We start from the raw sequence: 27,980 nt of genomic DNA, 5'->3' as shown, positions 1-27,980 counted from the left end.
CCCCCCCCACCAGCTTTATCTTCCTCCAGAGCATTATTACCTCGTGGCCTGTCGCACACTTATTTGATTGTTGCCTGCCTGGCGGAATGTGAGTTCACGAGGGTGGGACTTGGTCCTCTTCCCTAAATAATCCCCCACGCCTGGCCGGTGGGAGGCTCGCAAGTGATGGACCAGTCAACAGGTGTGGGAGGACATGAAGAACGTCTGACTCACTTTACACCCAAGGGCTCTTCAGGCTGGAAGAGCCGTCTCCTTTGATACCAGTCATTTATTGAAGATTGACTGCATGTGGTTCTCTGTGCTAGACATTTTACATGTATCTCCTCAGCTGGTCTCTGCAGTAATCTATGAACTATATAGGATTTCTAGCCCCCCTTTCAATACGATGTGGGTTTTACAGTAAATTAAAGCATATAATAAGACATTCAAACATACAACAACATATACTTTAAATTGCATTTACTCCTGCAACTTGTTTATCTTTCCTGATCTTTTTCTGTGTACACATAAGTGCACATATATTGGACTGGGAGTTTGTGTGTGTTTTCACCCGCTTGTTTTGTTTTTTCCTTTACAAAAATGACACCCTGCTACGGACATCATTATACAGTGTAATGTGTCTCAGAGATTTTTGTCATGAAAGTTAACAAGATACACCTTACTCTTTCTCTTGGATTCTTACATAGGATACACCACGATGTGTTCGATTCATCACCTACTGGTTCACATTCGCGTTGGATTTTTTGTTTTGGTTCCACTGTATTAAAAACAATTCTGTCTACAAATAACAAATGCTGGAGAGGGTGCGGAGAAAAGGGAACCCTCCTGCACTGTTGGTGGGAATGGAAGTTGGTGCAGCCACAATGGAGAAGAGTATGGAGGCTCCTCAGGGAATTCCTCCTAGAATTACCACATGACCCAGCAATCCCACTCTGGGGCACATATCCAGACAAAACTCTAATTCAGAAAAATACATGCACTCCTATGTTCACAGCAGCACTATTCACAACAGCCAAGACATGAAAACAACCTAAATATCCATCGACAGAGGAATGGATAAAGAAGATGTGGTACACATATATGATGGAATACTACTCAGCCATGAAAAAGAATGAAATAATGCCATTTGTAGCAACATGGATGGACCTAGAGATTATTATCACTAAGCAAAGTAAGTCAGAAAGAGAAAGATGAATACCATATGATATCACTTACATGTGGAATCTAAAATATGACACAAATGGACTTATCTACGAAACAGAAACAGACTCACAGGCATAGAAACAGACTTGTGGTCTCCAAGGTGGGCTGGGGGAGGGATGGAGTGGGAGTTCGGATGAGCAGATGCAAACTAGTACACATAGGATGGATAAACAACAAGGTCCTACTGTAGAGCACAGGGAACTATAGTCAATATCCTGTGATACACCGTCATGGAAAAGAGGATGAAAAAGAATGTGTGTGTATATATATATATAACTGAGTCACTTTGCTGTACAGCAGAAATTAACACAACACTGTAAATCAACTATATTTCAATTTAAAAAATTGAAAGCAATTCTGTAATAAAACCTGTCTTCCTACATATATTGTTGATCAGGGCCCAGGTAGGTTAGTATATATCAGGAGGGAGATTCCTAGACTTGATTCCTAAGTCAGCAAATATGCACATATCGTTGATTTATTAGAATCTGGTACGACGGCTGTGGTCTCTGTAGCAGATGTGGTCAGCGCCTCACCTACATCCCTCCACCCACCATCGCCAGGCAGGCTGTCCTGACTCTTTGCCTGAGGCTTCCCAGGGCCACCAGAGCTTGCTCTGTCTGTGTATGAGCAATGGAATGAACGCCCCAGAGGAGACTTCAATCAGTGACCCACAGGAGCTAATGGACACGCACCCGTTGGAGGGTTAACTGTGTATTGAGTCTTTCACTGGATCTCAGCGTTCCTTTGCTCTCAGTGGTAACCTGACTGACAGACACTCTTGATGGACAGCCTTCCCTTTGCTACTAGCTCTCCTCCTCCATTCCCTACTCATGTTTCTCAAGTTCACCCCCAAAATGAACCCTCACACGCAAATCTCTGTCCTGGTGTCTGCTTCTGGAGAGCCAAAACTAAGACACCCTGATTTATTTCTGGGGGAAAAAAAAGAGTTTCTCCTCTAAATAAAGGTGATGCACGAACCTGGTATTTTTTAAGTATAAAAAATAGAAAATGAAAGGTAAACATCTTTCACCTCCTAACCTCTAGTCTCTCTACCCAACAGTAATGCCTATTCACAGTGTCCTTTATTTCTTTCCAGAAAAAGACATGACTACACAAATATATACACATATCCTTTTAAATTTACATAAGTGGAGTAATTCTAAACACTGTGCCTGGAACCTTTTTTCCACGTAATGATATAGTCCTGGAGACCATTTTTATTTGCACATACAAGATCTTTAAGTAACAGTTTAACTGCCTTATATTTTGTGTCTACCCCATAGGTTTCCAACCAGTCTCTTATAAGAGAACATTTATTGTATCTAATATTACACAGGTACAACCATGCTGTGACAAACGTTTTTGTACACACACCTTAGCTCATTTTAAAAAATAATTTATTTATTTATTCATTTTTGGCTGCATTGGGTCTTTGTTGCTGCGTGCGGACTTTCTCTAGTCGGGGCGAGCGGAGGCTACTCTTTGCTGCGGGGTGTGGGCTTCTCATTGCAGTGGCTTCTCTTGTTGCGGAGCACGGGCTCTAGGCACGTGGACTTCAGTAGTTGTGGCTCGCGGGCTCTAGAGTGCAGGCTCAGTAGTTGTGGCTCACGGGCTCTAGAGTGCAGGCTCAGTAGTTGTGGCGCACGGGCTTAGTTGCTCCACCACATGTGGGATCTTCCCGGACCAGGGATCAAACCCATGTCCCCTGCATTGGCAGGCGGATTCTTACCCACTGCGCCACCAGGGAAGTCCCTCAGTTTAAAAAATTTAAATAAATTCATAACAGAACTGCTGGGTCAAGGGGTATATGCGTTTTAACTTATTTTCCTGTTTTAGATATTACTGTTTTTCCCTCTTCAAGGTGATCGCTTTGATTTACACTCTTATCAACAGTGTGTGAATGCCTGTTTCCCATGGCTTCCCCGACCCTGGGGTTATCAAACATTTTAACGTTTACTAGCCTGTTAGGTGAAAAGGTATCATATCATTTTGCTGTGGTTTCTACTTGTTCATGTCCTTGACCCATTTTTCAATTGGATTTTTTGTCTTCTTTTTGATTTCTAAGAGTTTTTAATTAAATAATTTTTTTGAGGTAACACTGGTTTCTAATGTTATGTAAGTTTCACGTGTACAACATTATATTTCTACTTCTGTGTACCCTACAGCGAGCTCACCACCAAAATTTTAGTTTCCAGCCGTGACTATACGGTTGACCCCCTTTATCTATTTTGCCATCCCACCCCCCGACCCCTTCCTCTCTGGTAACCACTACTCTGTTCTCTGTATCGACCTGTTTGTTTTTGTTTGGTTCGATTTGTTCACTTATTTTGTTTGTTTGTCTTCCACATTCCACCTATGAGTGAAATCATATGGTATTTATCTTACTTTGTCTGACTTATTTCACTTAGCATAATAGCATTAAGGTCCATCCAGGTTTTTTACAAATGCCAAGATTTTATCTTTTTTATGGCGGAGTGGTATTCCGTTGTGTATATACACCACATCTTCTTTATCCATTCATCCATTGATGAGCACTTATGGTTGTTTCCATATCTTGGCTATTGTAAATAATGATGTGACTTACACAGGGGTACACAGGGGTGAATATACCTTTTCTAATTAGTTTCTAAGAGCTTTTTTATTGAGTATGGCTACTAAGCTGCTAGATACAGCACTTATATTTTCTCCCATTCTATGAATTCCCTTGAACTCTTTTCTAACGAAATATTTTCTTATACAAAGGTCTTAAATTATTAAATCAAGTCTGCTCATTCTTCTTTTTTTTTTTTTCCCCCATAGTTTCTGGATTCTATATCATGTTTAAGTCTCTCCTGCCCCAAGTTTATAAAAATATCCATCTATGTATCTCCTAGTTCTTTAAGATTTTACTTTTGTATTTAGGTCACTAATCCAGCTGGAGTTTATTTTTGTGGATGGTGTTTGTTGTTGGAAGAAACTACAGAGAAGTGGGAGTGGGGCAGAGAGAACAGGCCAAGAAGAGAGTGCTTGGGTGGTGTCTCCACTGATCAGAACCAGCTGATGGCCTTCCTAGGGAGGGTGAGCTCAGTCCTTTTCTAGGGCTGTTGTCAGCGGTGTGATAGAGCCAGCCTGGCCAAATTATTACATACAGCCATTATTATAAGTTGAATCCTACAAGATCATTATATTAAATTATACTTCTAAAAAAAGGTAAAAAATATTCCAAATTCATCACTTTCTAATTATTTTACTGTGTTTTACTATTACCTATGCTCCTAAGGTTATTTACTTGTATCGGATGTAACACGGTGGAAATACGACATAAGGAGATGTCTTGTTGGAAGCTCGAATAGGCCATGGAGGGAGTATTTACGCCATGGAAATTGGCAAATACTACCAGTCAGAGTCTTTCTTTTCTCCTTGGGGGTCCAGTTGTTAAGCATTTACCAGCACACCACTGACTTTGCCCGTCTCCAGATACGTCTATTCAGAGAGGAGCTGCCATGCTGGCGAGGAACCTCAAGCATCAATTATGGAGGCAGGGCTTCCCTGGTGGCGCAGTGGTTGAGAATCCGCCTGCCAATGCAGGGCACACGGGTTCGAGCCCTGGTCCGGGAAGATCCCACATGCCGCGGAGCAACGAGGCCCGTGAGCCACAATTACTGAGTCTGCGCGTCTGGAGCCTGTGCTCCACAACAAGAGAGGCCGCGATGGTGAGAGGCCCGCGCACCGCGATGAAGAGTGGCCCCCTCTCGCCGCAACTTGAGAAAGCCCTCGCACAGAAACGAAGACCCAACACAGCCATAAATAAATAAATAAATAAATAATTATGGAGTCAGACCCGAGGACACTGAGATCCCTTCCAGTCCTAACACGCTATGATTCTGCAATGCTCATAATTACTCTCGATGGTTATGCTGCCAGGGGGAATTTAGCTCAGAAAAACCTGCTTTTAGGGGATTTCTCCATGGTCTCCACATTGCTAACCTGGATCGCATTTTGGTGTAATTCAGTCCCTTGATGAGTCCTGCACAGGATTTTTCCCTGTGATACCTCAGATCCGGATTCCAGTGTGGCAACTCAGAGCTCTAGATAGAATGATTAATCATCATCCCTCTGTTTTTCATTTGATATTGTGTTCTTCAAAGATTTGACTCCTCTTTAAATGCTATTAAAGTAGCCACAGTGTACTAACCACTTTACTTCCTCCCTGCCACATGGCGGCTCATATCCTGTAGAAAGTAAAAGAAAGTTGGAGGAAAGAGAAGCAGAAGATGAGCTTGGGACCTTACACCAACTCTTGGAGCAATGGAAGCCTTATTTTTCCCAGTTATAAACAAGGGCTTTTGTTTGGCCTTCATAAATCACTTTTTCAGAAGAAGTTAAGAACACTTAAAAGGTACATAAAAGTCACAGGAAAAAATGTAATATTCAAGGAGCTCTTATATGATCTTATGAGAACCTTCTCACTTGGAATAGGAGAAAGTTACTTTTTTCTGCTTCAACATTTTCTTTTAAAGATAGAGAGACCTTTTAAAAGTGTTTACTACACATTTAGAAATCCCTACGGAATCAATTACAATACTAATTTTATGCACTGTTCATCCTGAATCAAATCCATCTACCGTATTAATAATGTTTTGGGGGCTGAAGGATACTTTCACCAAGAGTTTTCTCTTTCACAAATATTCCTTAGAAGTCATTTTGCCCACATTTCACAGATGGTCAGACTGGTCTGTTGACTGTCTCCCAAACATTCCAAGCTAATTTCCAATTTCTCTCCTCTCCCTCTTCCTGCCTGAAATTCTGTCTCTCCTCTTTTCATGCAACCATCTCAATTCTTTGAGATCCTATGCAGTCTTTCTCTAATTATCCCCCAGTTCAGTGATGCTTTATTCTTCAGAACTCGGAACTCCTATTTTCTGTACCACTCATTGGTGCCTAATCATACCTTCCTTTGTGACCTAATGTTGTTAAGTCCATTTCTACTGCGTATGGTTTTACCCCAGCACTTAGACAAGAGGTTTCTATCCTGGGATACACGGACCCCTTGAGACTTCTGGGAAACTGGGGATGTCATGAACTTATAAGTAAAATTTTGTGTTTATGTGCCTTTTTAGGGGCAAAATTCCGTATCTTTCATCAGATTCTCCAGGGGATTTTTGACCCAACAGTTTCATCTCCTGGAGAACAGAAACTAGATGCTATTTTTTGTTGTATTTTCCACAGTATCTTCAATAACTCAGCTCAGTAACTGAATGGGCACACGGTCGATCTAACGTTTCCACTTATTTGCTACCAGTGGATCCCTTATTTTCCATACTGAGAAAGAGGGACAACATGGCTTGTCTGTTTCCATCTCACAGTTGAGCATATATGGAGATAATAGATGTTTAAATGTTTGGAAAAATATAAAACAATACCGTACAAGTATGAGAGCTCACCTTGAGACATGGAATAAAGGAATTCTGCACTGATGAAATTCTCTGTCATTTGATTACCTTTTAAGAATCTTCTAGAGAAGCAGAGCTTGGAAAATGTCTTCTCCCTTGACACCAACTTCAGCTGCATCCGTTTTATCAATACCTCCTCTCACCCAACAACTTGTCAATGAAAATTGCTTCATCCCCTGGTCATTTTACTCTCCATTCATTGGTGATTTTTATTTCCTGATTGACTCTCATTCTCTCCAATACTATTCCCGCTCTAATGCTTGGTGATTTCAGTACTCTCTCAGATACCCCTTGCAATACCCTAGCCTCTCATCCCCCAAACCTTCTCTCCTCCAGTGATTTGTCCTCCACCCCACTTAAGCCACTCACTCCCGCGGTCATACCTAGACCTTGTCTTTACCAGTAACTACACTCCTTCTGTGTAGGTAATGATCCTGCCACCCAAAGAGGTCTACACTCTAATCCCTAGAATCTGTGAATATGTTGCATTACATGGCAAAGGGGAATAAAGGTTGCAGACAGAATTAAGGTTGTTAATCAGCTGACCTTAAACAGAGAGAGTATACTGCAGTACCCAGGTGGACCTAATGTAACCACAAGCGTTCTCAAACGTGGAAGAGGGAAGAGAAGAGAACGGCGGAACGATGCTATGTGAGAACATGGCTTTGAAGACCGAGGAAGACAACCAAGAGCCAAGGAATGTGGGTGACGTCTGTGGGCTGGAAAGAGCCGGGAAGTGGCTTCCTCCCTGGAGCCTCCAGAAAGGAACACAGTCGGGCCCCACCGTGATTTCAGCCCAGCGAGACCCATTTCAGAATGCTGACCTCTCATAATGATAAAATAATACATCTGTATTGTTTTAAGCCAATAAATTTTGATAACCTGTTACAGCAGCAAGAGGAAGCCAATACACCTTCCTTCCATTAGCAAATGAGGTCATGCTGCCTCCGAGCAACCCACTCTCCTATCTTCACAGTTTACTCTCTCTACTACCCAGTTCCAGCAATGCTTTGACCCCACTAAGACCTACAATCCACTGACCCTATAGCCCGTGACCTCACTCCCTGTGTCCTGCTCCCCTGAGCAAAATCCTAACTCTAGTTGAATCCAGCCCTCCACCGATTTTGTACTTGAACCTGCGGGCTGAATGTAGTTGGAAAAAAACGCACAACCAACCTGACTGGTTTCACTTCAAACTCGAGAAGGACCTTTGTGTCCCTACGAGGATTCTGTGGTCCCTTCACCCTCTCGCTCTCCTAGGAGACTATTTCACCATTTCTCTTCTCTCTGGAAATCTCCAAATCCTCTTTCTCCGAATCGCCAAATTCACCCTCTACTGATTTTGTATGAACGTGACCTTACTTCCTATTCCACTGAGAGAGAAGACGGTCAGAGGAGTGCTTCCTCACACCCCGCCATCTCGTCTGCCCCCGCCTGTCTACACTGCCTTCTCTTCCATAACTGCGAACCATCTCTGACGGCGTCTAAGCTCTGCCCCTCCAGTGGGACAGAGGACCCGTCCCCTTACACCTCTCCAGCATCTGTCTCCTTTTGTGCCTGTGAAGTCACCTTTCCGTTCTCTACTGGATCCTCTCCGGAATAGCATCCGAACACCCTGCTGTTCCCCGTTCTAAAAGCAAACTCTTTTGTCCCTGTGTCCCCACTGCTGTCACTTCCTCCTCTTCTCCATCTTCTCCTGGACTACTCCAGTCAGCCTTGCATCCTCACCTCGCCCCTGAAACTGCCCTTGACCACGTCACCAGGGCTTCCCCACAGCTAAACCCAGGGGTCAGTTCTCGGTCACATCGTACTTGGCCCACTGGCAGCATCTGGTATCATCTCTGGCCTGAACGATCGCCAAACATTCCTAAACGGCCTCCCAGCTCCCCTTGCTGCCCTGGGTCTATTTTCTACTCGGCAGTCCGAGCGCTCCTGTGTTGTTCTGTCTTCAGTAGATCGGGTCCTGTCTCGCCTCGGGTAATAACCCTCCAAAGCATCTCAGCTCATTCAGGGTAAAAGCCAGGATCCTGACACTGGTCCACGACGTGCCTGCGGTGGCCCCGTCACCTCCCTGCCCTCACCTGCTGACACCTCTCTCCCGCTCCCTCTGCCCCAGCCTCGGGGCCTCCTCCTGGCCCCTCAGACACACACGTCGCCTGTTCCCACCTCAGGGATTCTGCCCCCGGAGCCTCTGCCTGGAGAATTCTTCCCCCAGATCAGCACGGCCCTCCCCTCCTTGCTTCAGGTCTCTGCTCAAATGTCACCTTATCCCAGTGGCTTCCTGGACACCGTCCATCCTGAAACAGTAACACTGCTGCGTGCCCCCAGCTGCTTTATTCCGCGGTAAAATACAGGAGGCATTTACAGCAGGGCTATTACACTTGCCACTTAACACTGACCAGCATTTATCACTATCTGAGATTTCATATATATGAAACATAGATGTAATTTAATATTTGCATTAAATTTAGATTCGCTACTTATTTCATATTTAATAAACATATTCAATATTATTAAATTATATAGAATAATGTATACTATGACACATTAATGTCACATATACTAATCATATTGTATGTTATATAGTATATATGTAGGTAAGTGTATTATATATATGTATCTTTTTTTTCTCACCCACTAAAATATAAATGCCATCAGGGCAGGGACTTTGTTTTGCCCCTCGCTACACCTCCAGCGCTTAAAAAGTGCCTCATGTGTAGCTGAATAAGCCTCCTGAAGGAGGGTAGGAACGGATGGGCGGATTTAAGGAAAGCTGAGCCCCTGTCTGGGCGTATCCAGCTTGGCCGTGGCCCTCTGTGCTGTTTCAGCAGCGGGTGGGCGAGGTGAGCTTTTCCTCGCTTCACACGCCTCAGCTTTAGCTCTTACCAAATACTGATCTTGTGATCCTGGAGCTGGTCTACCTGACTAACGTCTTTTCGGCCTCAAGGGGCACCTCCTCCAGGGAGGTCCCGGACTCCTATAATGTCACCACCATCTAGCTCTCTTTGTTGTCTTTTGACGATCTTCCCTTAAAAGCGCCCTCCCTGGGGGATGACAGCAAGGAACAGAAGTTAATTATTGATGCTGTTGGTGAATGTTTTCTGTGATTTCTGTGAAAACCACTGCCTTTTTTCAGGAGGAGCTTTGTACCAGGGTAGAGCAGCCCTGCGTTTCCCACCGTGGGAGGGAGCAGCTCAGGTCCAAAGCGCCACTTGAGAACGGCACTCACCCAACAGTCAGCGCATAACGACTGCACTGACCAAGTGCCATTCTGTTTGTTAACTAGCATGTAGAAATATGCACCCCTAGATAAATGGAGGCAGGTAAATTTCCTCTCTCCTTTTCACCTTTTCTTTAAAGGTGGTAACAGACGCCCCCATGGAGCCCCCTGCCCGCGGGGCTGTGAGCAGAGCTCTTGTCTACACTGCCCTCCAGCCCAGTTCCAGAAGCACAGAGCTTCTCAGCGGCTCCGGAGGCTGGACAAGCAGAGGCTCTCTCAAGTTCCTGCCACGGCGAACACTCTGCTTTAAATCACCACCATCAACAATCCAAACAGGACCTGGTTTCTGAACACGGCATTGAGAGAACCAGATCCGCCTTCACCCTTGACCTCGAGGTGTGACCTGCCACATCCACAGCGGAGCAACAAGTGTGAGTGGTTAGACCACGACGCCGGGGCCCCAGCTCGCCCTGGCGGCTTGCACGCTTGGGCGAGTTACTTAGACTCTGTGCCTCAGGCTGCCTGCCTGTAAAATGGGGAGAAACGGTGCCGAGTGCACTGAGCGGCTGGAGCTGAGTGAGTGTGTGAACGTACGAGGACCGGGCCCAGCACCTCCCTGTACCTCCCGAGCGTTAGCTCAGGGGTAGCAGGACCTGGAGGCTTGCATCCCCTGGTACCACTTTGGGACCCAGGGCCACGGTATTTAAGCACGCCTCGGCTTCTTCACTGTAAACAGGGATGATTATATTACTGAAACCACAGGGATGTTCAAAGGGGTAATCTGAAGAAGGCGCTTATACCTCGCTGAGCTTTGTGACGGGGAGCTTGGTCAGTGATGCTGCCCTTACCATTGCCTTCGTCATCTTTCCACCTGGGAACCACCCCCCGCCCCCGCCGCGTGGGAATCGTCCTCGGGTACCACGACCCGTACAGGGACGCGTGAGGGGAACACCCATCCCTTTCCTGTTACTACGTGACAGCAGTTTTAAGTGGCTGTTTCTCTGGGAGACTTTGGCGGGGGCCCTGGAGTAAAACGGGAAGAGCCCTGGGATTGGAGACAAAAGCCCCGACTCTGAATCTCATCTCTTCCACTCGCCAGCTGCGTGTCCCTCGCCGACTTGCAACCTCTCTGTGCCTCACTGCCTTCCCCGATGGAACCAGCCCCAGGGCTTCCATGAGGACCAGTGAGAGGATGCCTGTCTGAATACGAGTGTGAAGGCGAAAGCAAGGCAGGAGAGGTTCGGAGACGGACTATACCACGGCCACAGAGGCCAGCAGAGGCGGGGAGAGTCCAGCCCAGGCCCCGGGGTGTCGGGCGGCTGCCTGGAGGGGAGGCGCCTCCTGAGGCCCCGAGCCACGGCCCACGTCTGATGCACACCGGCGGGCATCGCTGGGCCAGCCCCCTCGGGGAACCCACTTTGTGCCCAGAGCTGCGGGGAAGGAGTAGAGTGTTTCCTTCCGGGCCCCCTGGACACAGAGCTCCAAAGGCAGGCGGGAGATCCCTGGGCAGAGCTTCCCAGAGCATCCCTGAAGAGAAGGACAAAACTGCGGCTCTGCCCTCCTCCTCGATTAAGTAAATGGTCCCAATTACTGCCTCATTCACAGGATTCCCAACCAGGATTATAAAGGGTCCCTTTAAAGGTTAGAGGGGGAACTAAACTCTATGGCAACTGCCCCGAGACAACTGAAACGTGCCGGTGCCCCCGCCCCGGAGCAGCTGTTGAAATGCCTCAGCCTCACACACCTCGGGCCTGGCTGGCCGCCCCCAAAGCCGCATTCCTGGCAGGTCCAGGAATCAAGAAAAATCCACCAGAACAAGAAGTGCCTCCGCGTTCTCCAGTTACCAGCAGGTGGAAGGGGGGCTGCTCCGGATGGAAACGGTTTTGACGGACCTCCAGAGTTCAAGGGCGTTTCCCACTCAGCACGCAGGCCTGAGTGCTGGCCTGTCTTCCTTTGGAGACACGGTCCCCGCTCTCATGAAGTCCGAGCTTCTGCCCCCAGGGTCTGCCGGCCAGGACACTGAGAGCCGCGTGCAGACCCCTTTCCTCGCCTCTGCGCTGAGATTCCCACAGGAAGCCAGGGGCCGCGGCTGCTTCCCTTCAGGCACTGAGCTGCCCGGGGCCTTGTGATCTTGCTTTCATCTCCTCGAAAACGGACAGTCAGCCAGGAGACATGTGGGTTTTCCTTTACCTTTGTATCTGGAAATTATGGAATTGAATTTGAATACTAATTACAAGTGCCACTGCCCTTGTGAATGAACTGGGGGGTGACTGGTGCTTCCTTTGTTCGCTCCACACTCAGTCACCACGGGGGAGAATGCTTGTTCAAGGCTCCATGATGCTGGTCCTGATTTACAGAGTCTTTAGCTGGAAGGATGTCGAGTCCCCTCTGTCTGCCTTACTGGATGGGCCAGCTCTTTCCGCGTCTTTATAAAGTACCAGGGACCAGGTTTCACAGGAGTTCTAAACTGGGCAAGGCACTGCGGTGATGCACGGAGAATTCTCACTCCCTCTATGGGACCTACAGCGCACGCACCTCCTTACTGTGCAGCGCGTGGGCTGCACGAGCACCGACGCTCCGGTGCCGCGTCCGGCCTCTAGGTCCCTGCTGCTCCTCTGGGCCCCCCGTCACCTGCAGCTCTCTGAGCCGCGGCCGCCTCTCGGGCCGGGGGTGCCGGGGGAGACGATGCTCCCACGTCCCAGCAGAGAACCCTCGGAGCCTCGTCTCCTGCAGGCTGGGCCCCCGGCCGCAGTGGTGGCCCGTGGTGCCCTGCTCGGGTGGCACCAGCACCAGCTTCCTCCTCCCGCCTGGCTCCCCTCTCCTGGGGTGGCTCCCAGGAACGCGGCACGGGCCTCACTTCGGTCGCCGGTGTGCTCCCAGGAGACGCACACTAAGGAGGACCCCGGCCCAGGACAGCAGGCTGGGCCGAGCTGCGGGGAGCGTGAAGGGCCCTGGGAGCCGCAATCCCTCCGCAGCCTGGCCTGACCCACACTCTGCCACCCGGCGCCTGTGCTCCCCGTGGCCTCCCTCACCACGGGCTCCGGAAGGAGCACCTCAGCATCTCTCCTTGGGTCTGGGGTGTCGCTCTCCCTGCCTGTCCCCCAAAGCAGCCAGCTTACCCAGTCTAGAACGCCGGCCCTGGGACCCTCCCTTCCTGGAGCCCGGCTTACACGGGCACAAGGGTCCCAGCACTTAACACCCGATGCCTCGCTGACGCTAGTCTGTACCCGCTTCAGTTCTCCAACGGAACTGCCAGGTTCTGGAGAGCTGGAGACTGCAGCAAATGGGTTTTGTTTAGTTTCGTTCAGGCGTTCTTCTTTTGTACCCCGTGCTACACCGACCACAGTACTGGTGACGCACGGTAGGTAGGCCACCACTCAACGTTTCAGCAAGTGTGGGTTAAGTGTCCACTGTATCCTGGGTTCCGGGGAGATATTCCTCCCAGCTCAAATGCTACTGTAGGAAACAGTTGGCAAAAGTACACAACTAATCACACGGTGCGTCAGGAAGTGTTAGCAGATGCACAGCAGGGGAGACTGCCCAGGGTGGGCAGCGGGGAAGTTGCCATTTTAAACAGTGTCCACGGAAAGCGGTGTCGACAGAGGTGTGGGCCGAGCCACGCCTTGGAGGAGCGAGGGAGCAGGCTTGACAGGTACCTGGGGGAAGACCATCGCAGGAGCAGCAGCCCCAGGGCCGCAACCCGGAGATGCGGACGCACCTGACGCACCCAAGGCAGCGGCAGCGGGAGGCTGGAGACACAGCGCCCGACCCTCATCCACTGTGGGGACCTGGGCTTTGGCTGCGAGTGAGATGAGGGCGAGCAGCTTTGTTCAGACGAGTGATGCCATCTGACTCCCATTTTCACAGGACCCCTCGGGCTGCCGTGCTGACAGTGGCCTCTCGGTGCACGGGGCGGGGCGGGGGGCAGGGACACGAGTGACGAGGGGATTGGCGATCCCTCAGCGGGGGATGACGGTGGTTTGCCGGGATACGGTTTGAAGGATTTTCTGCTGGGTTGGAGGCAGAGTGTGTTAACTCCGGTGCCTTGGTTAAAGTGCAGTCCATCAGGTTTTCCCCTGGGAAGATGTTACTTTTCCCTTTTGTAATTAATAAGGAATCTGGGGGGAGACACATTTAGATGCTGTAAGTATCCTCTGCCTCATCAAGCTTTCATAGATGATCCTTGCTTGAATCAATCATTACTAGGATCCTTGGCAAATGGTGATTTTCCTAAACCCATCATTCATTCTGCATTTACGAGTCAGCACTTTCTTGTAAGGAGGGCTTTCCCCTGTGCCTTGATTATTTACTCATGTGAGTGGACTCACACATTCTTGTTTTACTCACTGAGTTACAATCTGTTAATATCATCATATATTTTGATGCTCAAAATATCCCAGATTTGGCCAGTGGGAGCCACTGCAGGTTGGCCCCTGGGTCATTTTGACATTTCTCCATCATTCTCTGAGTGCCTTCTCACTTCCAGGCTCTGGGGACCTCACCTGGGTCCGTGTGCTGGGGGCCTCATCGGGGCTCCACTCTTTCTCAGACGGTGCCCAGGGGACTCTTTACGGTGCTGGGGGGTGGGGGACTGGGGAGCCCATTGCTCCTGTGACTGGTGTTCTTTCCTCTGTGACGATTTGCCTGATCTCCTGCCCCTACCGCTGCCAGTTTCAACAGCCGAAGCTCCCAGCCAAAGCCCCTGCAACCGCGGCTGGGAGAAGCTCAGGCAGCAGCTCGACGTAGCACAAGCCCCTACCCCGAGCCAGGCTGGCCCCTCCGCGTCCTGGAGAGGACGTGTGCTCACTGCTCCTCCTGGGCCCCTTCCTCGATGTACTCACTCCTCGGGCATCCCGCATCAAATCGTCCTCCCCCGGCAATGCCCATTCCCCAGCCCAAGGTTCCCTCGTGCCTGCATCTCTGTCCTGGAGCCCGTCCAAGTGTCCCTGCTCAGCCGGGATTGCGGCCCTGCCCCCCGCCCCCACTCCAGTCCTCAGGCTCTGGATGGAGCCTGGCTCACGGGGCGGCCCCGTAACGATCCGGGCTTCCTTCTCCTCGTGACATGCGCCCCGCGGCCCAGGCTGCTCTGCTGCTTCCCCCTGCAGCCTTTCTTTCCCTGGGAGCCCTGGATACCTGCCCTCCTCCGATGGTCAGCCCAGGCTCTGACTCTGGCCCCGTTTCCTGGAATGGCTTACATACCACATCCTGTTCTTGGCGATTATAAAATCTACCATGATTGATCGCTTTTCTCCAAACTTCCCCAAATGTCTCCCTCATCAAATAATTATTCCTTGCTGGTCACCCTTAAGCTCTGAGCAATCACTCACTTCGCTGTCAGCCCACTCCGCAGTTCCCCTCGTGTGCCAAAAAAGCTGCTTTTTACAAGCTCCTCAAATGTTTCCTGATTTCATCAACGAATGGGTGCGTGATCTCTGGCACACTTCTGCTATGTCTGGAACTCCAGTTCTTTGAAAATTGGTTCGGATGGTTATATGCCTAATTTATTTTCCAGCGCACTCAATTAGTTCAACAATTTCTATCAGCCATACCTTAGCCGTTGCTTGTTGGCATACTCCTGTGTTACTATCTTCAGCAAAGCGTTTACAAATTAGAGGATCCCAGAGGAGAAACTCTGGCACCTCTTCCCAGGTGGAAGGTAGAGGTAACACCTGGAGCGGCGTCACGTACAGACAGACCTAATAAACCTCGGATGATGATGCTAGTAAACCGAAAGGGAAAGCCCTACAGAACTCCTGGCCTCTGCACTTGCCAGCTGCAGGGTCTTGCTCAGCTGTAAAAGCACCTTCCTATGGCCACAACGTCAAGTGTACGTTTCAGAGGGAACTCGCGCTCGGTGCCAAAAGCAGTAAAACTGACAGAGTCAGAATGTTGCATCCTTTAAGGTAAACCAGTTAGAAACTGGAGACCCCGGCCTCCCGGCTGCCGGTTGCTATAGGAAATCTTATTCGCAGTGGAAAATGACAATACCTAAAAGATGAATAGAAAGAAGGAAAGCAGGGGAGTTTATCTGTGCCTTTCATCCAGCAAAGGTTCATTTTCTCCCTCACGATTATGGCCTTGCGGTCAATCTGCTTAGTGCTGAGTAAGCCCTCAAGATGACACAGCATGTTTGAGAGCAAGTGGCTGACAGCGAAGCGAACGTCAGGATGACGGCAGCTCCTGGGCAGGTGCTTACGTGGCCGTTACTCAGCCTCTGTGCAGGACCCCGGGATTTACGCCTTTGCGGGGAGGCTCAGCCAGGAGCGGGGCGCAGGGTGGCCGGGCACCGCTCCTCAGGCCGCCAGGCTGATGAGGCTGGGAGTGGGCAGGGGAAAGGCCCGGGCAGCGAGGGCTTTAGACACTGTTACAGCCAATCAGCGCCAGTACCAAGCTGATTCGTGTTACCGTTTCCTCCCATCCCAGTCATTACCTGCTCTCCTGGGACACGCTTGCAAGGCCCTGAGTTCTTTAGGGCCTGGTTGAAAAAAGGTTTAAAAAATTTTTTTTAATTGAAAAAACACTTGGTCACTGACCCTCTTTTCACCTTCCAGAGGGTGCGGAAGGGTGAGGCTGGGGGAGTGAGGAGTCCGTCCCGCGACGAGCGGTCCACTGGCATCGGAGAACCGGCCCGCGGCAGCATGCCGCCGCTATGCCATCCCTCGGCCACCCGCCTGAGATGCCGCCAAAGCTCCTGGCCCCGCTGTTCCGCTCGCAGGCTGAGTCCAGCTGCGATTAACTGTCGGGGGAGTGTCAATGGTTTCCCTCAGGGGACATAAGGTGGGAGTAGGGGGTCCTTCCTGCCTTAAGATGACAAAGTGCTTGACCTTGACCTTGACCTCTCCCTTTGTAGGATGAGGATAAATACAGCTGCCTCATATGGTTGCTGTGAAGACAGAAAGACTGAATACTCATGAATACAGGTCAACGCTCAGTAAATGTTTACTACTGGCAGAGGCTGTAGCAGGGGGTGATTCTTGCTCAGGAGGAAGTCAGTCATGCCTGCGTACCTCTGACCGTTGGTGAATTAAGTCAAATATGGAAAGTTCACTGATGCCCAAGCTACTCGAGGAGCATCACCTTTTATCCTCAAGGTAAGTGCCAAGAAGACGTTTCCTACAGAATAACGCGGTGACCTTTCCAAAGAGAGAGCTCTAAGGGTCCTGCTTGCCAGCCCCGGTCTCAGGCAGCACCTTACCTCACCGGAGTGCACACATGCCCGTATATGACGGGGGGACGCCGGAGCCTGGAGTTGTCACATTTGTCACCTGTGGATGTGCCACCATCAGGATGTTAAATGAGACTTTTTCAACGAGAGAATTTTCAGCAAACATTGAAACAGTACTCAGAATATTGGGTTGAATTTATCTAAGGGTATTTGTTTTCTTTGAACACTGCCCGTGATGCATGGCAAAGAATCGGACCTCATTATAAGATAGCTCATGATTTTCCTGGGGGAGCTAGAAGGCAGAATAAGGTCCTTGACATGAGAACACCACCCCAAGGAAAAGCCTGTGATGGCACCATGAGACAATGTGGGCCATGGAAGCCACTTAAATGTCCATCAACAGAGGAATGGATAAAGAAGATGTGGTACATATATACAATGGAATACTACTCAGCCATAAAAAAGAATGAAATAATGCCATTTGCAGCAACATGGATGGACCTAGAGATTATCATACTAAGTGAAGTAAGTCAGAAAGAGAAAGACAGATACCATATGATATTGCTTATGATACAAACAAACTTATTTACAAAACAGAAACAGACTCACAAACTTAGAGAACAAACTTACGGTTACCTGGGGGAAGGGTGGGAGGTGAGGGATAGACTGGGAGTTTGGGATTGACATGTACACACGGCTACGTTTAAAATAGATAACTAATAAGAACCTGTTGTATAGCACAGGGAGCTCTGCTCGATACTCTGTAATAACCTAAATGGGAAAAGAATTTGAAAAGCAATAGATAACAAGTATATGCGTAACTGAATCACTCTGCTGTACACCTGAAACTAACACAACATTGTTAATCAACTATATTCTAAAATAAAATAAAATGGGGGCTTCCCTGGTGGCGCAGTGGTTGAGAATCTGCCTGCCAATGCAGGGGACACGGGTTCAAGCCCTGGTCTGGGAGGATCCCGCATGCCACGGAGCGACTGGGCCCGTGAGCCACAACTACTGAGCCTGCGCGTCTGGAGCCCGTGCTCCGCAACAAGAGAGGCCGCGATAGTGAGGGGCCCGCGCACCGCGATGAAGAGTGGCCCCCGCTTGCCGCAACTGGAGAAAGCCCTCGCACAGAAACGAAGACCCAACACAGCCAAAAATAAATAAATAAATAAATAAATAATTCCAATTTAAAATAAAATAAAACACACACACACACACACACACACGATGAGGGCTAGTCCTGCCCTCTCCACCAAAGTCAGCAAGGGCCTCTGGTTTGTCCATCAGGAAGGCAGGGCTGAGAGTCCCAAACTCCATTTATAGAGACAAAAACTGAAATAGTTTTGCACGTTCCCACAGATTGTTGGATGGTGAAGTCAAAAGTGGACCTCCCCAAAGTCAGCTCCACACAAGGAAGGTCCTGGTCTGCTGCGCTCCCAGCAACATCCCTGGGACCTGGAGCAGCAGTTGGCACAAAATGAATGTTCGCTGTTTGTTGAATGGATGTTTCACATTTTGGGGGGCGGGGGACTCGTTTTTTGCTCACTGAAGATTATTACTTAAAAGAAACGGAAAGACAAACTACAATCTAAGAGACTATATTTGCCACACATAACAGATAAAGGTTTCTTATGAAGACTGTATTAAAAGTCTTCTACAAAGCAATAAAAAATAATACCGAAAAGACAAACAAATCAATAGAAAACTGAGCAAAAGATGTGAACAGGCACAGCACAAAATGCATAAGGCCAATAAGCATATGAAGTGATGCTCAACTTTCAAGAGTCAGAGAAACACAAATCAAGACCATAAAGGATATATTGCTTTTACCCATTCCGCTGGCAAAAATAATTAAGTGTAACACCACCAAATACTGAAGAGTGTGCAGATGAATTGGATCGCTTACACACCAAGGATTAGGACAGAAACTGGCGCAATCATTTTGAAACAATTTGGCATTATTTTGTAAAGTTGAATATTTACACATTTTACGATTCAACAGTTCCGCTTCTAGATAAGAACTCCCCAAAATCTTTCCACATGCGTCCAGAGACAGATATAAGAATGTACTTAGCAGCACTGTTCAAAATAGCAAAAAATAATTAGAAGCAACACCAATGACCATTGGCAAGGGAATAGTATTTTCAAACAGCAGGATATTCTACAGCAGTGACAACGAATGATACACACAACACGATTGATCTTTCAACCACTGGAGAGCAAGTCTCAGAATGTTACATACCCTTTTTATAAAGTTCAAGGACGGATGAAACGAAACAATACATTGTTCAAACATACAAAGGTACTTGATAAAACTACAAACTAAAAATGTCAAGAGAAGAATAAACACAAAATCCAGGATAGTGGTGATTTGGGCTAGTGGGGAAGTAAGGGGACGAGATGAGAGAGTAGAACACAGGTAAGTTATAAATGGGTTGGCAGTGAATTCACAGGTGTCCCAGAGAATTAAAAAGAAAACATATCGTAACAGAATGCTATTAACGTTAACTATGTCTTACGCATTTCCCATTTAAAGAGAATTATTATGAAACACTTATTTTTCCTTTTTCTTAATCTGAATGCCTTCCAGGCTTACAATCATAGAATAATTGTTTAGAAACAGATTCCTTATAAAAGAGAAGATTCTAATTCTGGAAAATAGCTAACTGGGATGTACTGTTTCATCTTGCTTGACTTATGAATGCTGTTATTGATCTCTAAGTGGAATTTCGAAACCAGTGACTTTTATAAAAATATGATGTACTGTGGGAAGAAGTAGGAAATGAAGAGCAGGAGGGAGAGAAAGAAAAGACAATGTACAGAACAAACTCAAACAACAACTTTAATGGACTCTATCCTTCCCTGTAAACCAACCAATCATTTTCCCGCCAGCCAGACAGTTGCAGTAGAATCTGGACTCATTCTGTTCATTCTGGAGACGGTTACAAGTGCTCGGACTGGTGCCATGTTATGCATTTGGAAGAATGATTGCATTATAAACCCCATTCCAAGCTTCCCACTGTTCCAACAATGGAAACAGTGAAGAATGTTTGGGCTGACTTAAGATGTGAAGATGTAGCTCCTGTATTACTGAGGCTTCCTGCCACTCAAACATTCCCCCCAAATAAGTCTCGACCACCTGCCTAATTAAGGTCTGAGGTTAGGTAAGAAAGAATCATTTCTTCTAGCAGTAACTCGTATGCTGCTTGTAGGACGATGCACGCATAAAATTGGAGCCCTGTTGAAACTCCAGGCTTAGCACCTAGCAGGAAATAATCAACCTCGATAGAACAGGCTTTGGGGCTTCTGTTTCCAGAGGTGTGATTGATAAGATACCCCGAAGGACCTTCCTCACTAAAAACTGAAATACTAGATTAAACGTTGAAAGTCACACCCCATTCATTTAGGTGCACTGCTGAGCTGGCACTGAATTAAGGAACGCGCAGAATCCCGCAGAAAGTGAGAACGGGCATCCTGGGAGGTAGGCCAACACCAAATTCCACTTACGCCCTGAAGGGGTGTGGCCAAACCCTAGAGATGCTGAGTCGCTGCTCTGATGGTCTCTGCTATCAGAGGACAGAAGGTAAAGCAGAGGGCTGCCCGAGGGGGATCAAATAGGAGACCCCTAGTTATCTGGAAGCCTCTAGGCCACAGTCCTAAGGTAAGGACGAGTGAGAAGGAAACTCTGATATTCAGAAGGGAACAGAAGGGAAACTTGGCTCCACTTTGAATTGAAGGTAGGGAAAAATAAATGCCCCTCCTCCCCCCTGAGAATTCGTACCCACAAGCCAGCGGTCTAAATGCACCCTACCCGGGTGGTACAGAAAACTCAGGTTGAAATTTTAATTTAAAATGGGCCAGGATTGGTGACTCCAAGGAGCGAGGGCTAATCTGCTCCAGAGGAACTCAGCTTCCAATCCAGCCTGGGAGAGTTTCTGCACAGATCACTTTCCCAAACCATCAGGCAGCATTCACGAAACACTCAAGGAAAGAAGCCATCACAGGTGAAATTCACCAGAAACAACACAACACAGAAACAAGTCCCCAAATGCTTCAGATGTTGAAAATAGTTGATTCGGAGAGGAAAAAGTAAATGGCAGATAAACCCAAAGAAATGAAAAAAATCTGGAGAGGAGAGGGATGGGAAATGGGAAAGAGAGTTTAAGGGGGAGGGGGATAGAGTTGGAAGCTTTAACATATGTCTAATTTGAGTTCCAGAGGGAGAAAACAGAGTATGGAAGAGGCACTGTCCAAACAGAGAAAGTTTCAGAATTGTTGAAAGACGTCCATCCTTAGATGCAGTAAGCCCCGTGAATTCCAACCGGGATGAATTTCTGAAAAATCACAGGAAAACCTAAGAAAAACAGAAGATCCTAAAAGCAGCCAGAGAAAAAAAGGTCACTTACAAAAGAACTACCATTAGGCTTGTGCTGATTTCTAAACAGAGACGACTGAAAAGCCAGGGAGAGCCCACCTGACCATCATCAGTAGAGAGAGCTTTCGCCTGAACTTGAACTTCATAAACGGGATCACACTTCCTCTCTCTTTCCTGCCCTCTTCTTGGCTTTCTGTATGAGGCCAGGGCTTGATGTGCTCGCAGTGGTAGCGTTTCACCAGCCTTCAGTCCTTCTCTGCACACGTACCAACTCCCGACCTAGTGTGTAAATGTCCAGATGGGTCCCCTCAGGTACCCTCCCAGTGTACCTGTCAGTTCTCACTTAAAATGACCAGGTAATCAACATTGTAATGAGGTAAGAATTAAAGGAAAGTTGATATGAGTCAGACATTTCCAGGCTGCAGCATAATCCATATGACTGAGTGAAAATCTCAAGAAACTGGTAAATGTCCAGAAGAAAGAGGCTCTACTTCATATGCTGTAGATAGTAGAAATCTAAAGGTCATAGTCTAAGTGATCACCTATACTTAGAAAAGATGCCCATGGATGGCACATTTTAGGGGAAGTTCCTGCCAAGCATGCAGTTTTATATTAGCTGTTTGAGAAACTCTTGAAAATCACAGTTTACGTGTTAAGTCCAACAGTATTGGCCGCACTACACAAAGAATAGCGCCATAAGTAAAAGTAGCCTGGAAACTGTCAATGACATATTCATGCTATTAAAGATCAGCACATCTCCTGACTTTTATTTAGGAGGCTAAAACTGGAGATTTTTAGCATTAATAAAAGAAGAAGAGTAACCATAGAAACAGAGCATTTATCTTATTTCCATGGGAAGGGAAGCAACTCCTTCCATGGAATACTTTGAGGTGCTCTGGCAGCGCTTCTACCTGAGAAGATTCCTCTCCTAAAGCTCTCGCTGAACTATTTAAAGTAATGGGAATTCTCTAAAAATAATAGGGAAGCCATTTAATAATAAAGGCAATTTTCATTGAAAGTTAAAATATTCTTACTATACAGAAATGCAAAAATGTGACGGCAACAGACCAAACCATCCAATAGGAAAGAGGGAGAACAGCAAAGGACCAAATCAATGTTCAGACTGCAATAAAAAGGAAAAACTGACATGCACTGAAAGGCTGCTCTTTGCCAAGCACTTGTTATAGACGTCATTGCACTGAAGACTCATGACCATCCTATAAGTATATATACATATATATTTAGTCGTATCTTTTTCTCAACTGCTAAAGCCGTCCAGTCCTCCCTCGGTATCTGTAGGGGATTGGTTCTAGGACCGCTGTGGGTACCAAAATTCGAGGATGCTCAAATCCCATATAAAAAATGATGCAGTATTTGCATAACCTACACACAGCCTGCCAGTATACTTTAAATCATCTCTAGATTACTTATAAGATCTAATACAATGTAAATGCTATGTAAATATTTGTGAATGCTATGTAAATAGTTGCCAGAGGGCAGCAAATTCAAGTACATTTTTACCATTTTATCTCCTTTCCCTCCTCTCTCAGTATTTGACAGTTTTACCATTAATTTTCCCCTCTCTTTTGGTTACCTTTGTAAATTAAAATGCTACATCTAAACTTCCCTTTCTTGTTCCATCAACTCGCAATAGTGTATCTTGATTCCTTACTTTGCAATATGAGGATATTACTGTCTCTATCCTTTCCTACAAATTTTAAACTTCTACTTATTTATTTTTATTTTTGGCCCGCGCCGTGCGGCATGCGGGATCTTAGTTTCCCGACCCGTGATCGAACCCACGCCCCCTGCAGTGGAAGCGCGGAGTCTCAACCACTGGACCGCCAGGGAAGTCCCTGAAACTTCCACTTTTGATAGATCCTATTTTACACGGTCAAGGCTGATGTTATGTACATTTTGCCTCTACTGATAGAATAGTTAAATATTTCGAGGTTTGCCTATAGATTGATTCTAATACTGGAAATCAATAAACAGTGTCTATTTATATGGTTGCATAGTTATTTTTTTATTCTAGGGCCAAATTCCTTCTCCCTTGTTCCAAGATCACAGTGCCATTCGCCTTAAAAGATGATACACTAGCATCATGTATCATCAAATGCATTTTTTCTTAATTCTATCTGTTGCTCAAAATAATAATAAATGTTTGGTAGACTTCACTTGGGATGCCATATGGACATCGTGTGGCATAGAGTTTTGTTTGTGGGGAAGTTTTTAATTACAGATTTAATATCTTTAGTAATTAGAGGACTACTCTGATTTTTTATTTCTTCTTAATATGAGTTTTGAAAAGCTGTGTTTTTATAGAAAATTGTCCATTTTACCTCAATTTTCATTTTTTTGGCATAAATTTTTTTCACAATATCCTGAAGTACTAATTTCAATTTCTGAAATATCGTTAGTGATGTCTCCTTTTTTTTTAAATAAATTTATTTATTTTACTTATTTTTTTTTTAAATTTTTGGCTGCGTTGAGTCCCCGTTGCTGTGTGCAGGCTTTCTCTAGTTGCGGTGAGCAGGGGTCACTCTTTGTTGCGGTGCGCAGGCTTCTCATTGGGGTGGCTTCTCTTGTTGCAGAGCACGGGCTCTAGGCATGTGGGCTTCAGTAGTTGTGGCATGCGGGCTCAGTAGTTGTGGCTCGCGGGCTCTAGAGCACAGGCTCAGTAGTTGTGGCACACGGGCTTAGTTGCTCTGTGGATTGCGGGAATCTCCCCGGACCAGGGTTTGAACCCGTATCCCCTGCATGGGCAGGCGGATTCTTAACCACTGCGCCACCAGGGAAGCCTGATGTCTCCTTTTTGATTGTAATAATGGTTAGTGTCTACTTCCTTAATCAGCCGTGCTAGGTATTTATCAATTTGATTAATACTTTAAGAAGCGACATTGCTGGCCCCTAGGGTATAAGTCTAGTCTACTTTTATTGATATGCTAAACAGTTTTCCAAAGTGGTTTTTACCAAGTTACACACCCACCAGCAGTATATGAGAGTTCCGGTTGGTCCACATCCTTGCCAAAACCTGGTATTGTCTGTCCTTTTTATTTTAGCCCTGCAGGTGGGTGTGCAGTGGTATCTTATGATTTGAATTTGCATTTATCTGATAACTAATGATTTTGTGCACCTCTTCATATGTTTGTTTGCCATTTGGATATCTTCTTCTGTGAAGTACCTGTCTACATATTTTGTCCATTTCTCTATCATCTTTCTTTCTAAGAGGTTTTATACTTATATATTTTTTCATATATTTTTTCCACATTTACATATGTGTCCTTTCCAGGTTGCATGTATTACAAAAATCATATCCCAACTTCTTAGCTTGCCTTTTCACTCTCCTAATGTTGTTAGATCAACAGTTTCTTAACTTTGTGTAGCCCTATTTATCAATTAATATGTATTATTTACTTGTTTCTTAAGTCCAATTTATCCATTACGTTCAGTGCCTTTTAAAAGTCTTTCCCTACCTCAAAAGCATGAAGACATTCTCCTGTGATTTATTCCAGAAGTTTATTGGTTTTGCCTTCCTTATTTACATATATAATCCACCTAGAATTGATTTTGAGTATGATTTCTTTTTTTCAATATGGATATTCAATTGGTCTAGCACCACTAAATGAAAAGACCATGTTTTTCTCATTGCACATCAGGATCGTCTTTGTCAGTTAATCAAATGACTATATATTTGGGTCTGTTTCTGTACTTTGTTATGTTTCATTTCTCAATTTGTCTCTCCTTGTGTGAATGGCACACTGACTTTATTATGATAACCTCATAATTAGTTTTAATGTATCAGAGTATAAGTTCAAATTAGCTTTTCTTCAAAATTACTTTGGTTATTTCTAGACTTTTGTATTTTCACACAAGTTTTAGAATCAGCTTGTTGATTTCCACATGAAAAAACATCTGCTGAAATTCTGATTGAGTTTGCAGTTACTCTAAAAATCAACTTGTGGAGACTTGTTATCTTAACAATTTTAGTCTTCCAATCCATGACCATGGTGTAAATCTCCATTTATTTAGGTATTTTTAATTTATTTTCATGATGTTTTATAATTTTCTACATAGAACTCTTGCATATTTTCATGAGTTACATCCTAGATATTTGATATTTTTGATGCTATTATAAACGGTAGGTTTAATTTTTTCACCTTTAATTCTTTATTGCTAATATACAGAAATAAAGATTTTTGTATTGTTCTGTTATCTAGTGTCTTTACTAAATTAACTTATAAATAGCTTGTAGATTATTTTGAATATTCTATGTATAATGACTGCTTCATTTCTTCCTTTCTAAACATTCTACTTTTTTATTGCCTTATTGTACTGTCTAGGATCTCTATTACAACGTTAAATAACAATGGTGATATTAGGACTTCCCTGGTGGCGTGGTGGTTAAGAATCCGCCTGCCAATGCAGGGGACACGGGTTCGAGCCCTGGTCCGGGAAGATCCCACGTGCCGCGGAGCAACTAAGTCCATGAGCCACAACTACTGAGCCTGTGCTCTAGAGCCCGCGAGCCACAAGTACTGAGCCTGCGCGCCTAGAGCCCGTGCTCCGCAACAAAGAGAAGCCACCGCCGTGAGAAGCCTGTGTGCAGCAACAAAGACCCAATGCAGCCCCATAAATAAATAAATAAATAAATAACACTGTATAAAGAATAATTATTATTTTAAAAAATGGTGATATTAGGCATCTTTGTCTTATTCCTGATTTAAGGAGGAAAACTTCTGACATACCAAAATTAAGTATGAAGCTTACTCTAAGTTTTTTGTATATACTTGTTCATCCCATTAAGGAACTTCCCTTCTATATCCACTTTGGTAAATTCTTTCCTTTTTAATCATTATTGGAATTTGAATTTTATCAGATGCTTTTTCTGCATCTGACATGATATTCAATTTTTCTCCTTTATTCAGTTAATCTGGTGAATTGCATTTCATTGATTTTTATAGTGTTAAATCAACCTTGCATTCCTGGAATAAATCCAACTTTTCATGACGTGTTTTTGGTTTTGTTTTTAAACACTGCAGGATTCAATTTGCTAATATTTTGTTTAGGATCATGCCTCGATTGTTCATGAGAAGAACCAGCTTATAATTCTCTTTCCTCGTACTATTCTTGCCAGGCTTTGATATCAATATTATGCTGGCCTCATAAAAATAAATTGGGATTTATTTCCTCTTTTTCTATTTTTGGGAAGTGTTTTTTTAAGAGTGGTGTTATATATTCCTTGAGGTTTGGAAATGTTCACGAATGAAGTTTATCTGTGCCTTGAGATTTCTTAGTGGAAAGGTATTTAATTACAAATTTAAGTTTTAATTACACATTTAAGTTTTAAATGGATATTCAGATTTTCCATTTTTCTTTTTGTAACTGTTGTGGTAAATTGTACTTTCTTAGGAATTTGTCCATTTCAACAAAAGTTGTAAATTTCTTGCCTAAATTTAGTTCCAGTATCTCTTCTTATCTTTTAAATGTCCCTATGATCTCTAGTGATTTTTTTTTTTTTTATTCCTGATATTGATTATAAGGGCTCTCTTTTTTCCCTCTTCAGTCTTCAAAAAACTAACTTAGTCTTTCAGAGAACCAAATTTCAGCTTTGTTGATATTTCTCTATTGTACTTAGGGTTTCTATTTCATTAATTTCTGCTCTTATCTTTATTATTTCCTTCCACCTACATTCTTGGGTTTAATTGGCTGGGAGTTTGTTTTTTTTTTCCCCCTTAGGTTTTTTAGCTGGATAGTGAGATCATTGTTTTTTAAACTTTCTTCTTTAACATATGGATTTGATGGTTGTACAGTTTTCCATAAGCACAACGTTTGTGGCATTCACCATATTTTGATATGCCATATTTTCATTTTCATTCAGTGCAAAATATCATTTGCCTCCACTGGGGTCTCTTTTTTGACCCAAGGTTTATTTTTAAATGAATTGCTTAACTTCCATGTATTTGAGAATTTTCTAGTGATTATTTCTGTTTGCTTATTTTTAGTTTAATTTCGCTGTGTAAGAGAATGTGATTTCAATCCTTTGAAATTTGTTGAGACTTATGACCTAGCAAATTATCAATTTTGATAAAATTTGGCATGTATGACTTGAGAAAAAGTATATTCTGGGGCTTCCCTGGTGGCGCAGTGGTAAAGAATCTGCCTGCCAATGCAGGGGACACGGGTTCAAGCCCTGGTCTGGGAAGATCCCACATGCCGCGGAGCAACTAAGCCCGTGCGCCACAACTACTGAGCCTGTGCATCACAACTACTAAAGCCCGTGCGCCTAGAGCCCATGCTCTGCAACAAGAGAAGCCACCGCAATGAGAAGCCCGTGCAACTGCAACGAAGAGTAGCCCCCGGAGCGGCTGCAACTAGAGAAAGCCTGTGCGCAGCAACAAAGACCTAACCCAGACAAAAATAAATAAATAAAATAAATAAATTTTTTAAAAATTGACTTTTCTAAAAAAAAAGTACATTCCATCAGTTAGGTGCATTGTTAAGTAGGTTAGTTTTGTTTATCACATCATTCACATTTCCTAGTCCTCTCTTTGGTTGTATATAATTAATTATAAA

The 27,980-nt window shown here is 45.3% G+C and overlaps 4 long non-coding RNA genes across 4 annotated transcripts in view; 3 read left to right on the top strand and 1 right to left on the bottom strand.

Moving 5' to 3' along the window:
• The window catches only part of LOC309656466, a 607,356-nt gene that overhangs the window by 217,209 nt on the left and 362,167 nt on the right, over positions 1-27,980 (top strand). The window lies entirely within an intron of this gene.
• Positions 1-27,980, top strand: part of LOC309656472 — a 382,613-nt gene that overhangs the window by 25,079 nt on the left and 329,554 nt on the right. The window lies entirely within an intron of this gene.
• The window catches only part of LOC309656443, a 205,828-nt gene that overhangs the window by 112,988 nt on the left and 64,860 nt on the right, over positions 1-27,980 (bottom strand). The gene's annotated exons all lie outside the window — the stretch shown is intronic.
• LOC309656476 lies at positions 875-14,036 on the top strand. The gene is made up of 2 exons (XR_014261395.1): positions 875-10,289; positions 10,958-14,036. It is a non-coding gene; the product is annotated as an uncharacterized lncRNA (long non-coding RNA).

Source organism: Balaenoptera physalus (genome assembly GCF_965194825.1).
Source record: "Balaenoptera physalus genome assembly, chromosome: 2".
NCBI lineage: Eukaryota > Metazoa > Chordata > Mammalia > Artiodactyla > Balaenopteridae > Balaenoptera > Balaenoptera physalus.
Note: the sequence above shows the minus strand (reverse complement) of the source record. Positions and strands in the feature narration are given on the sequence as shown.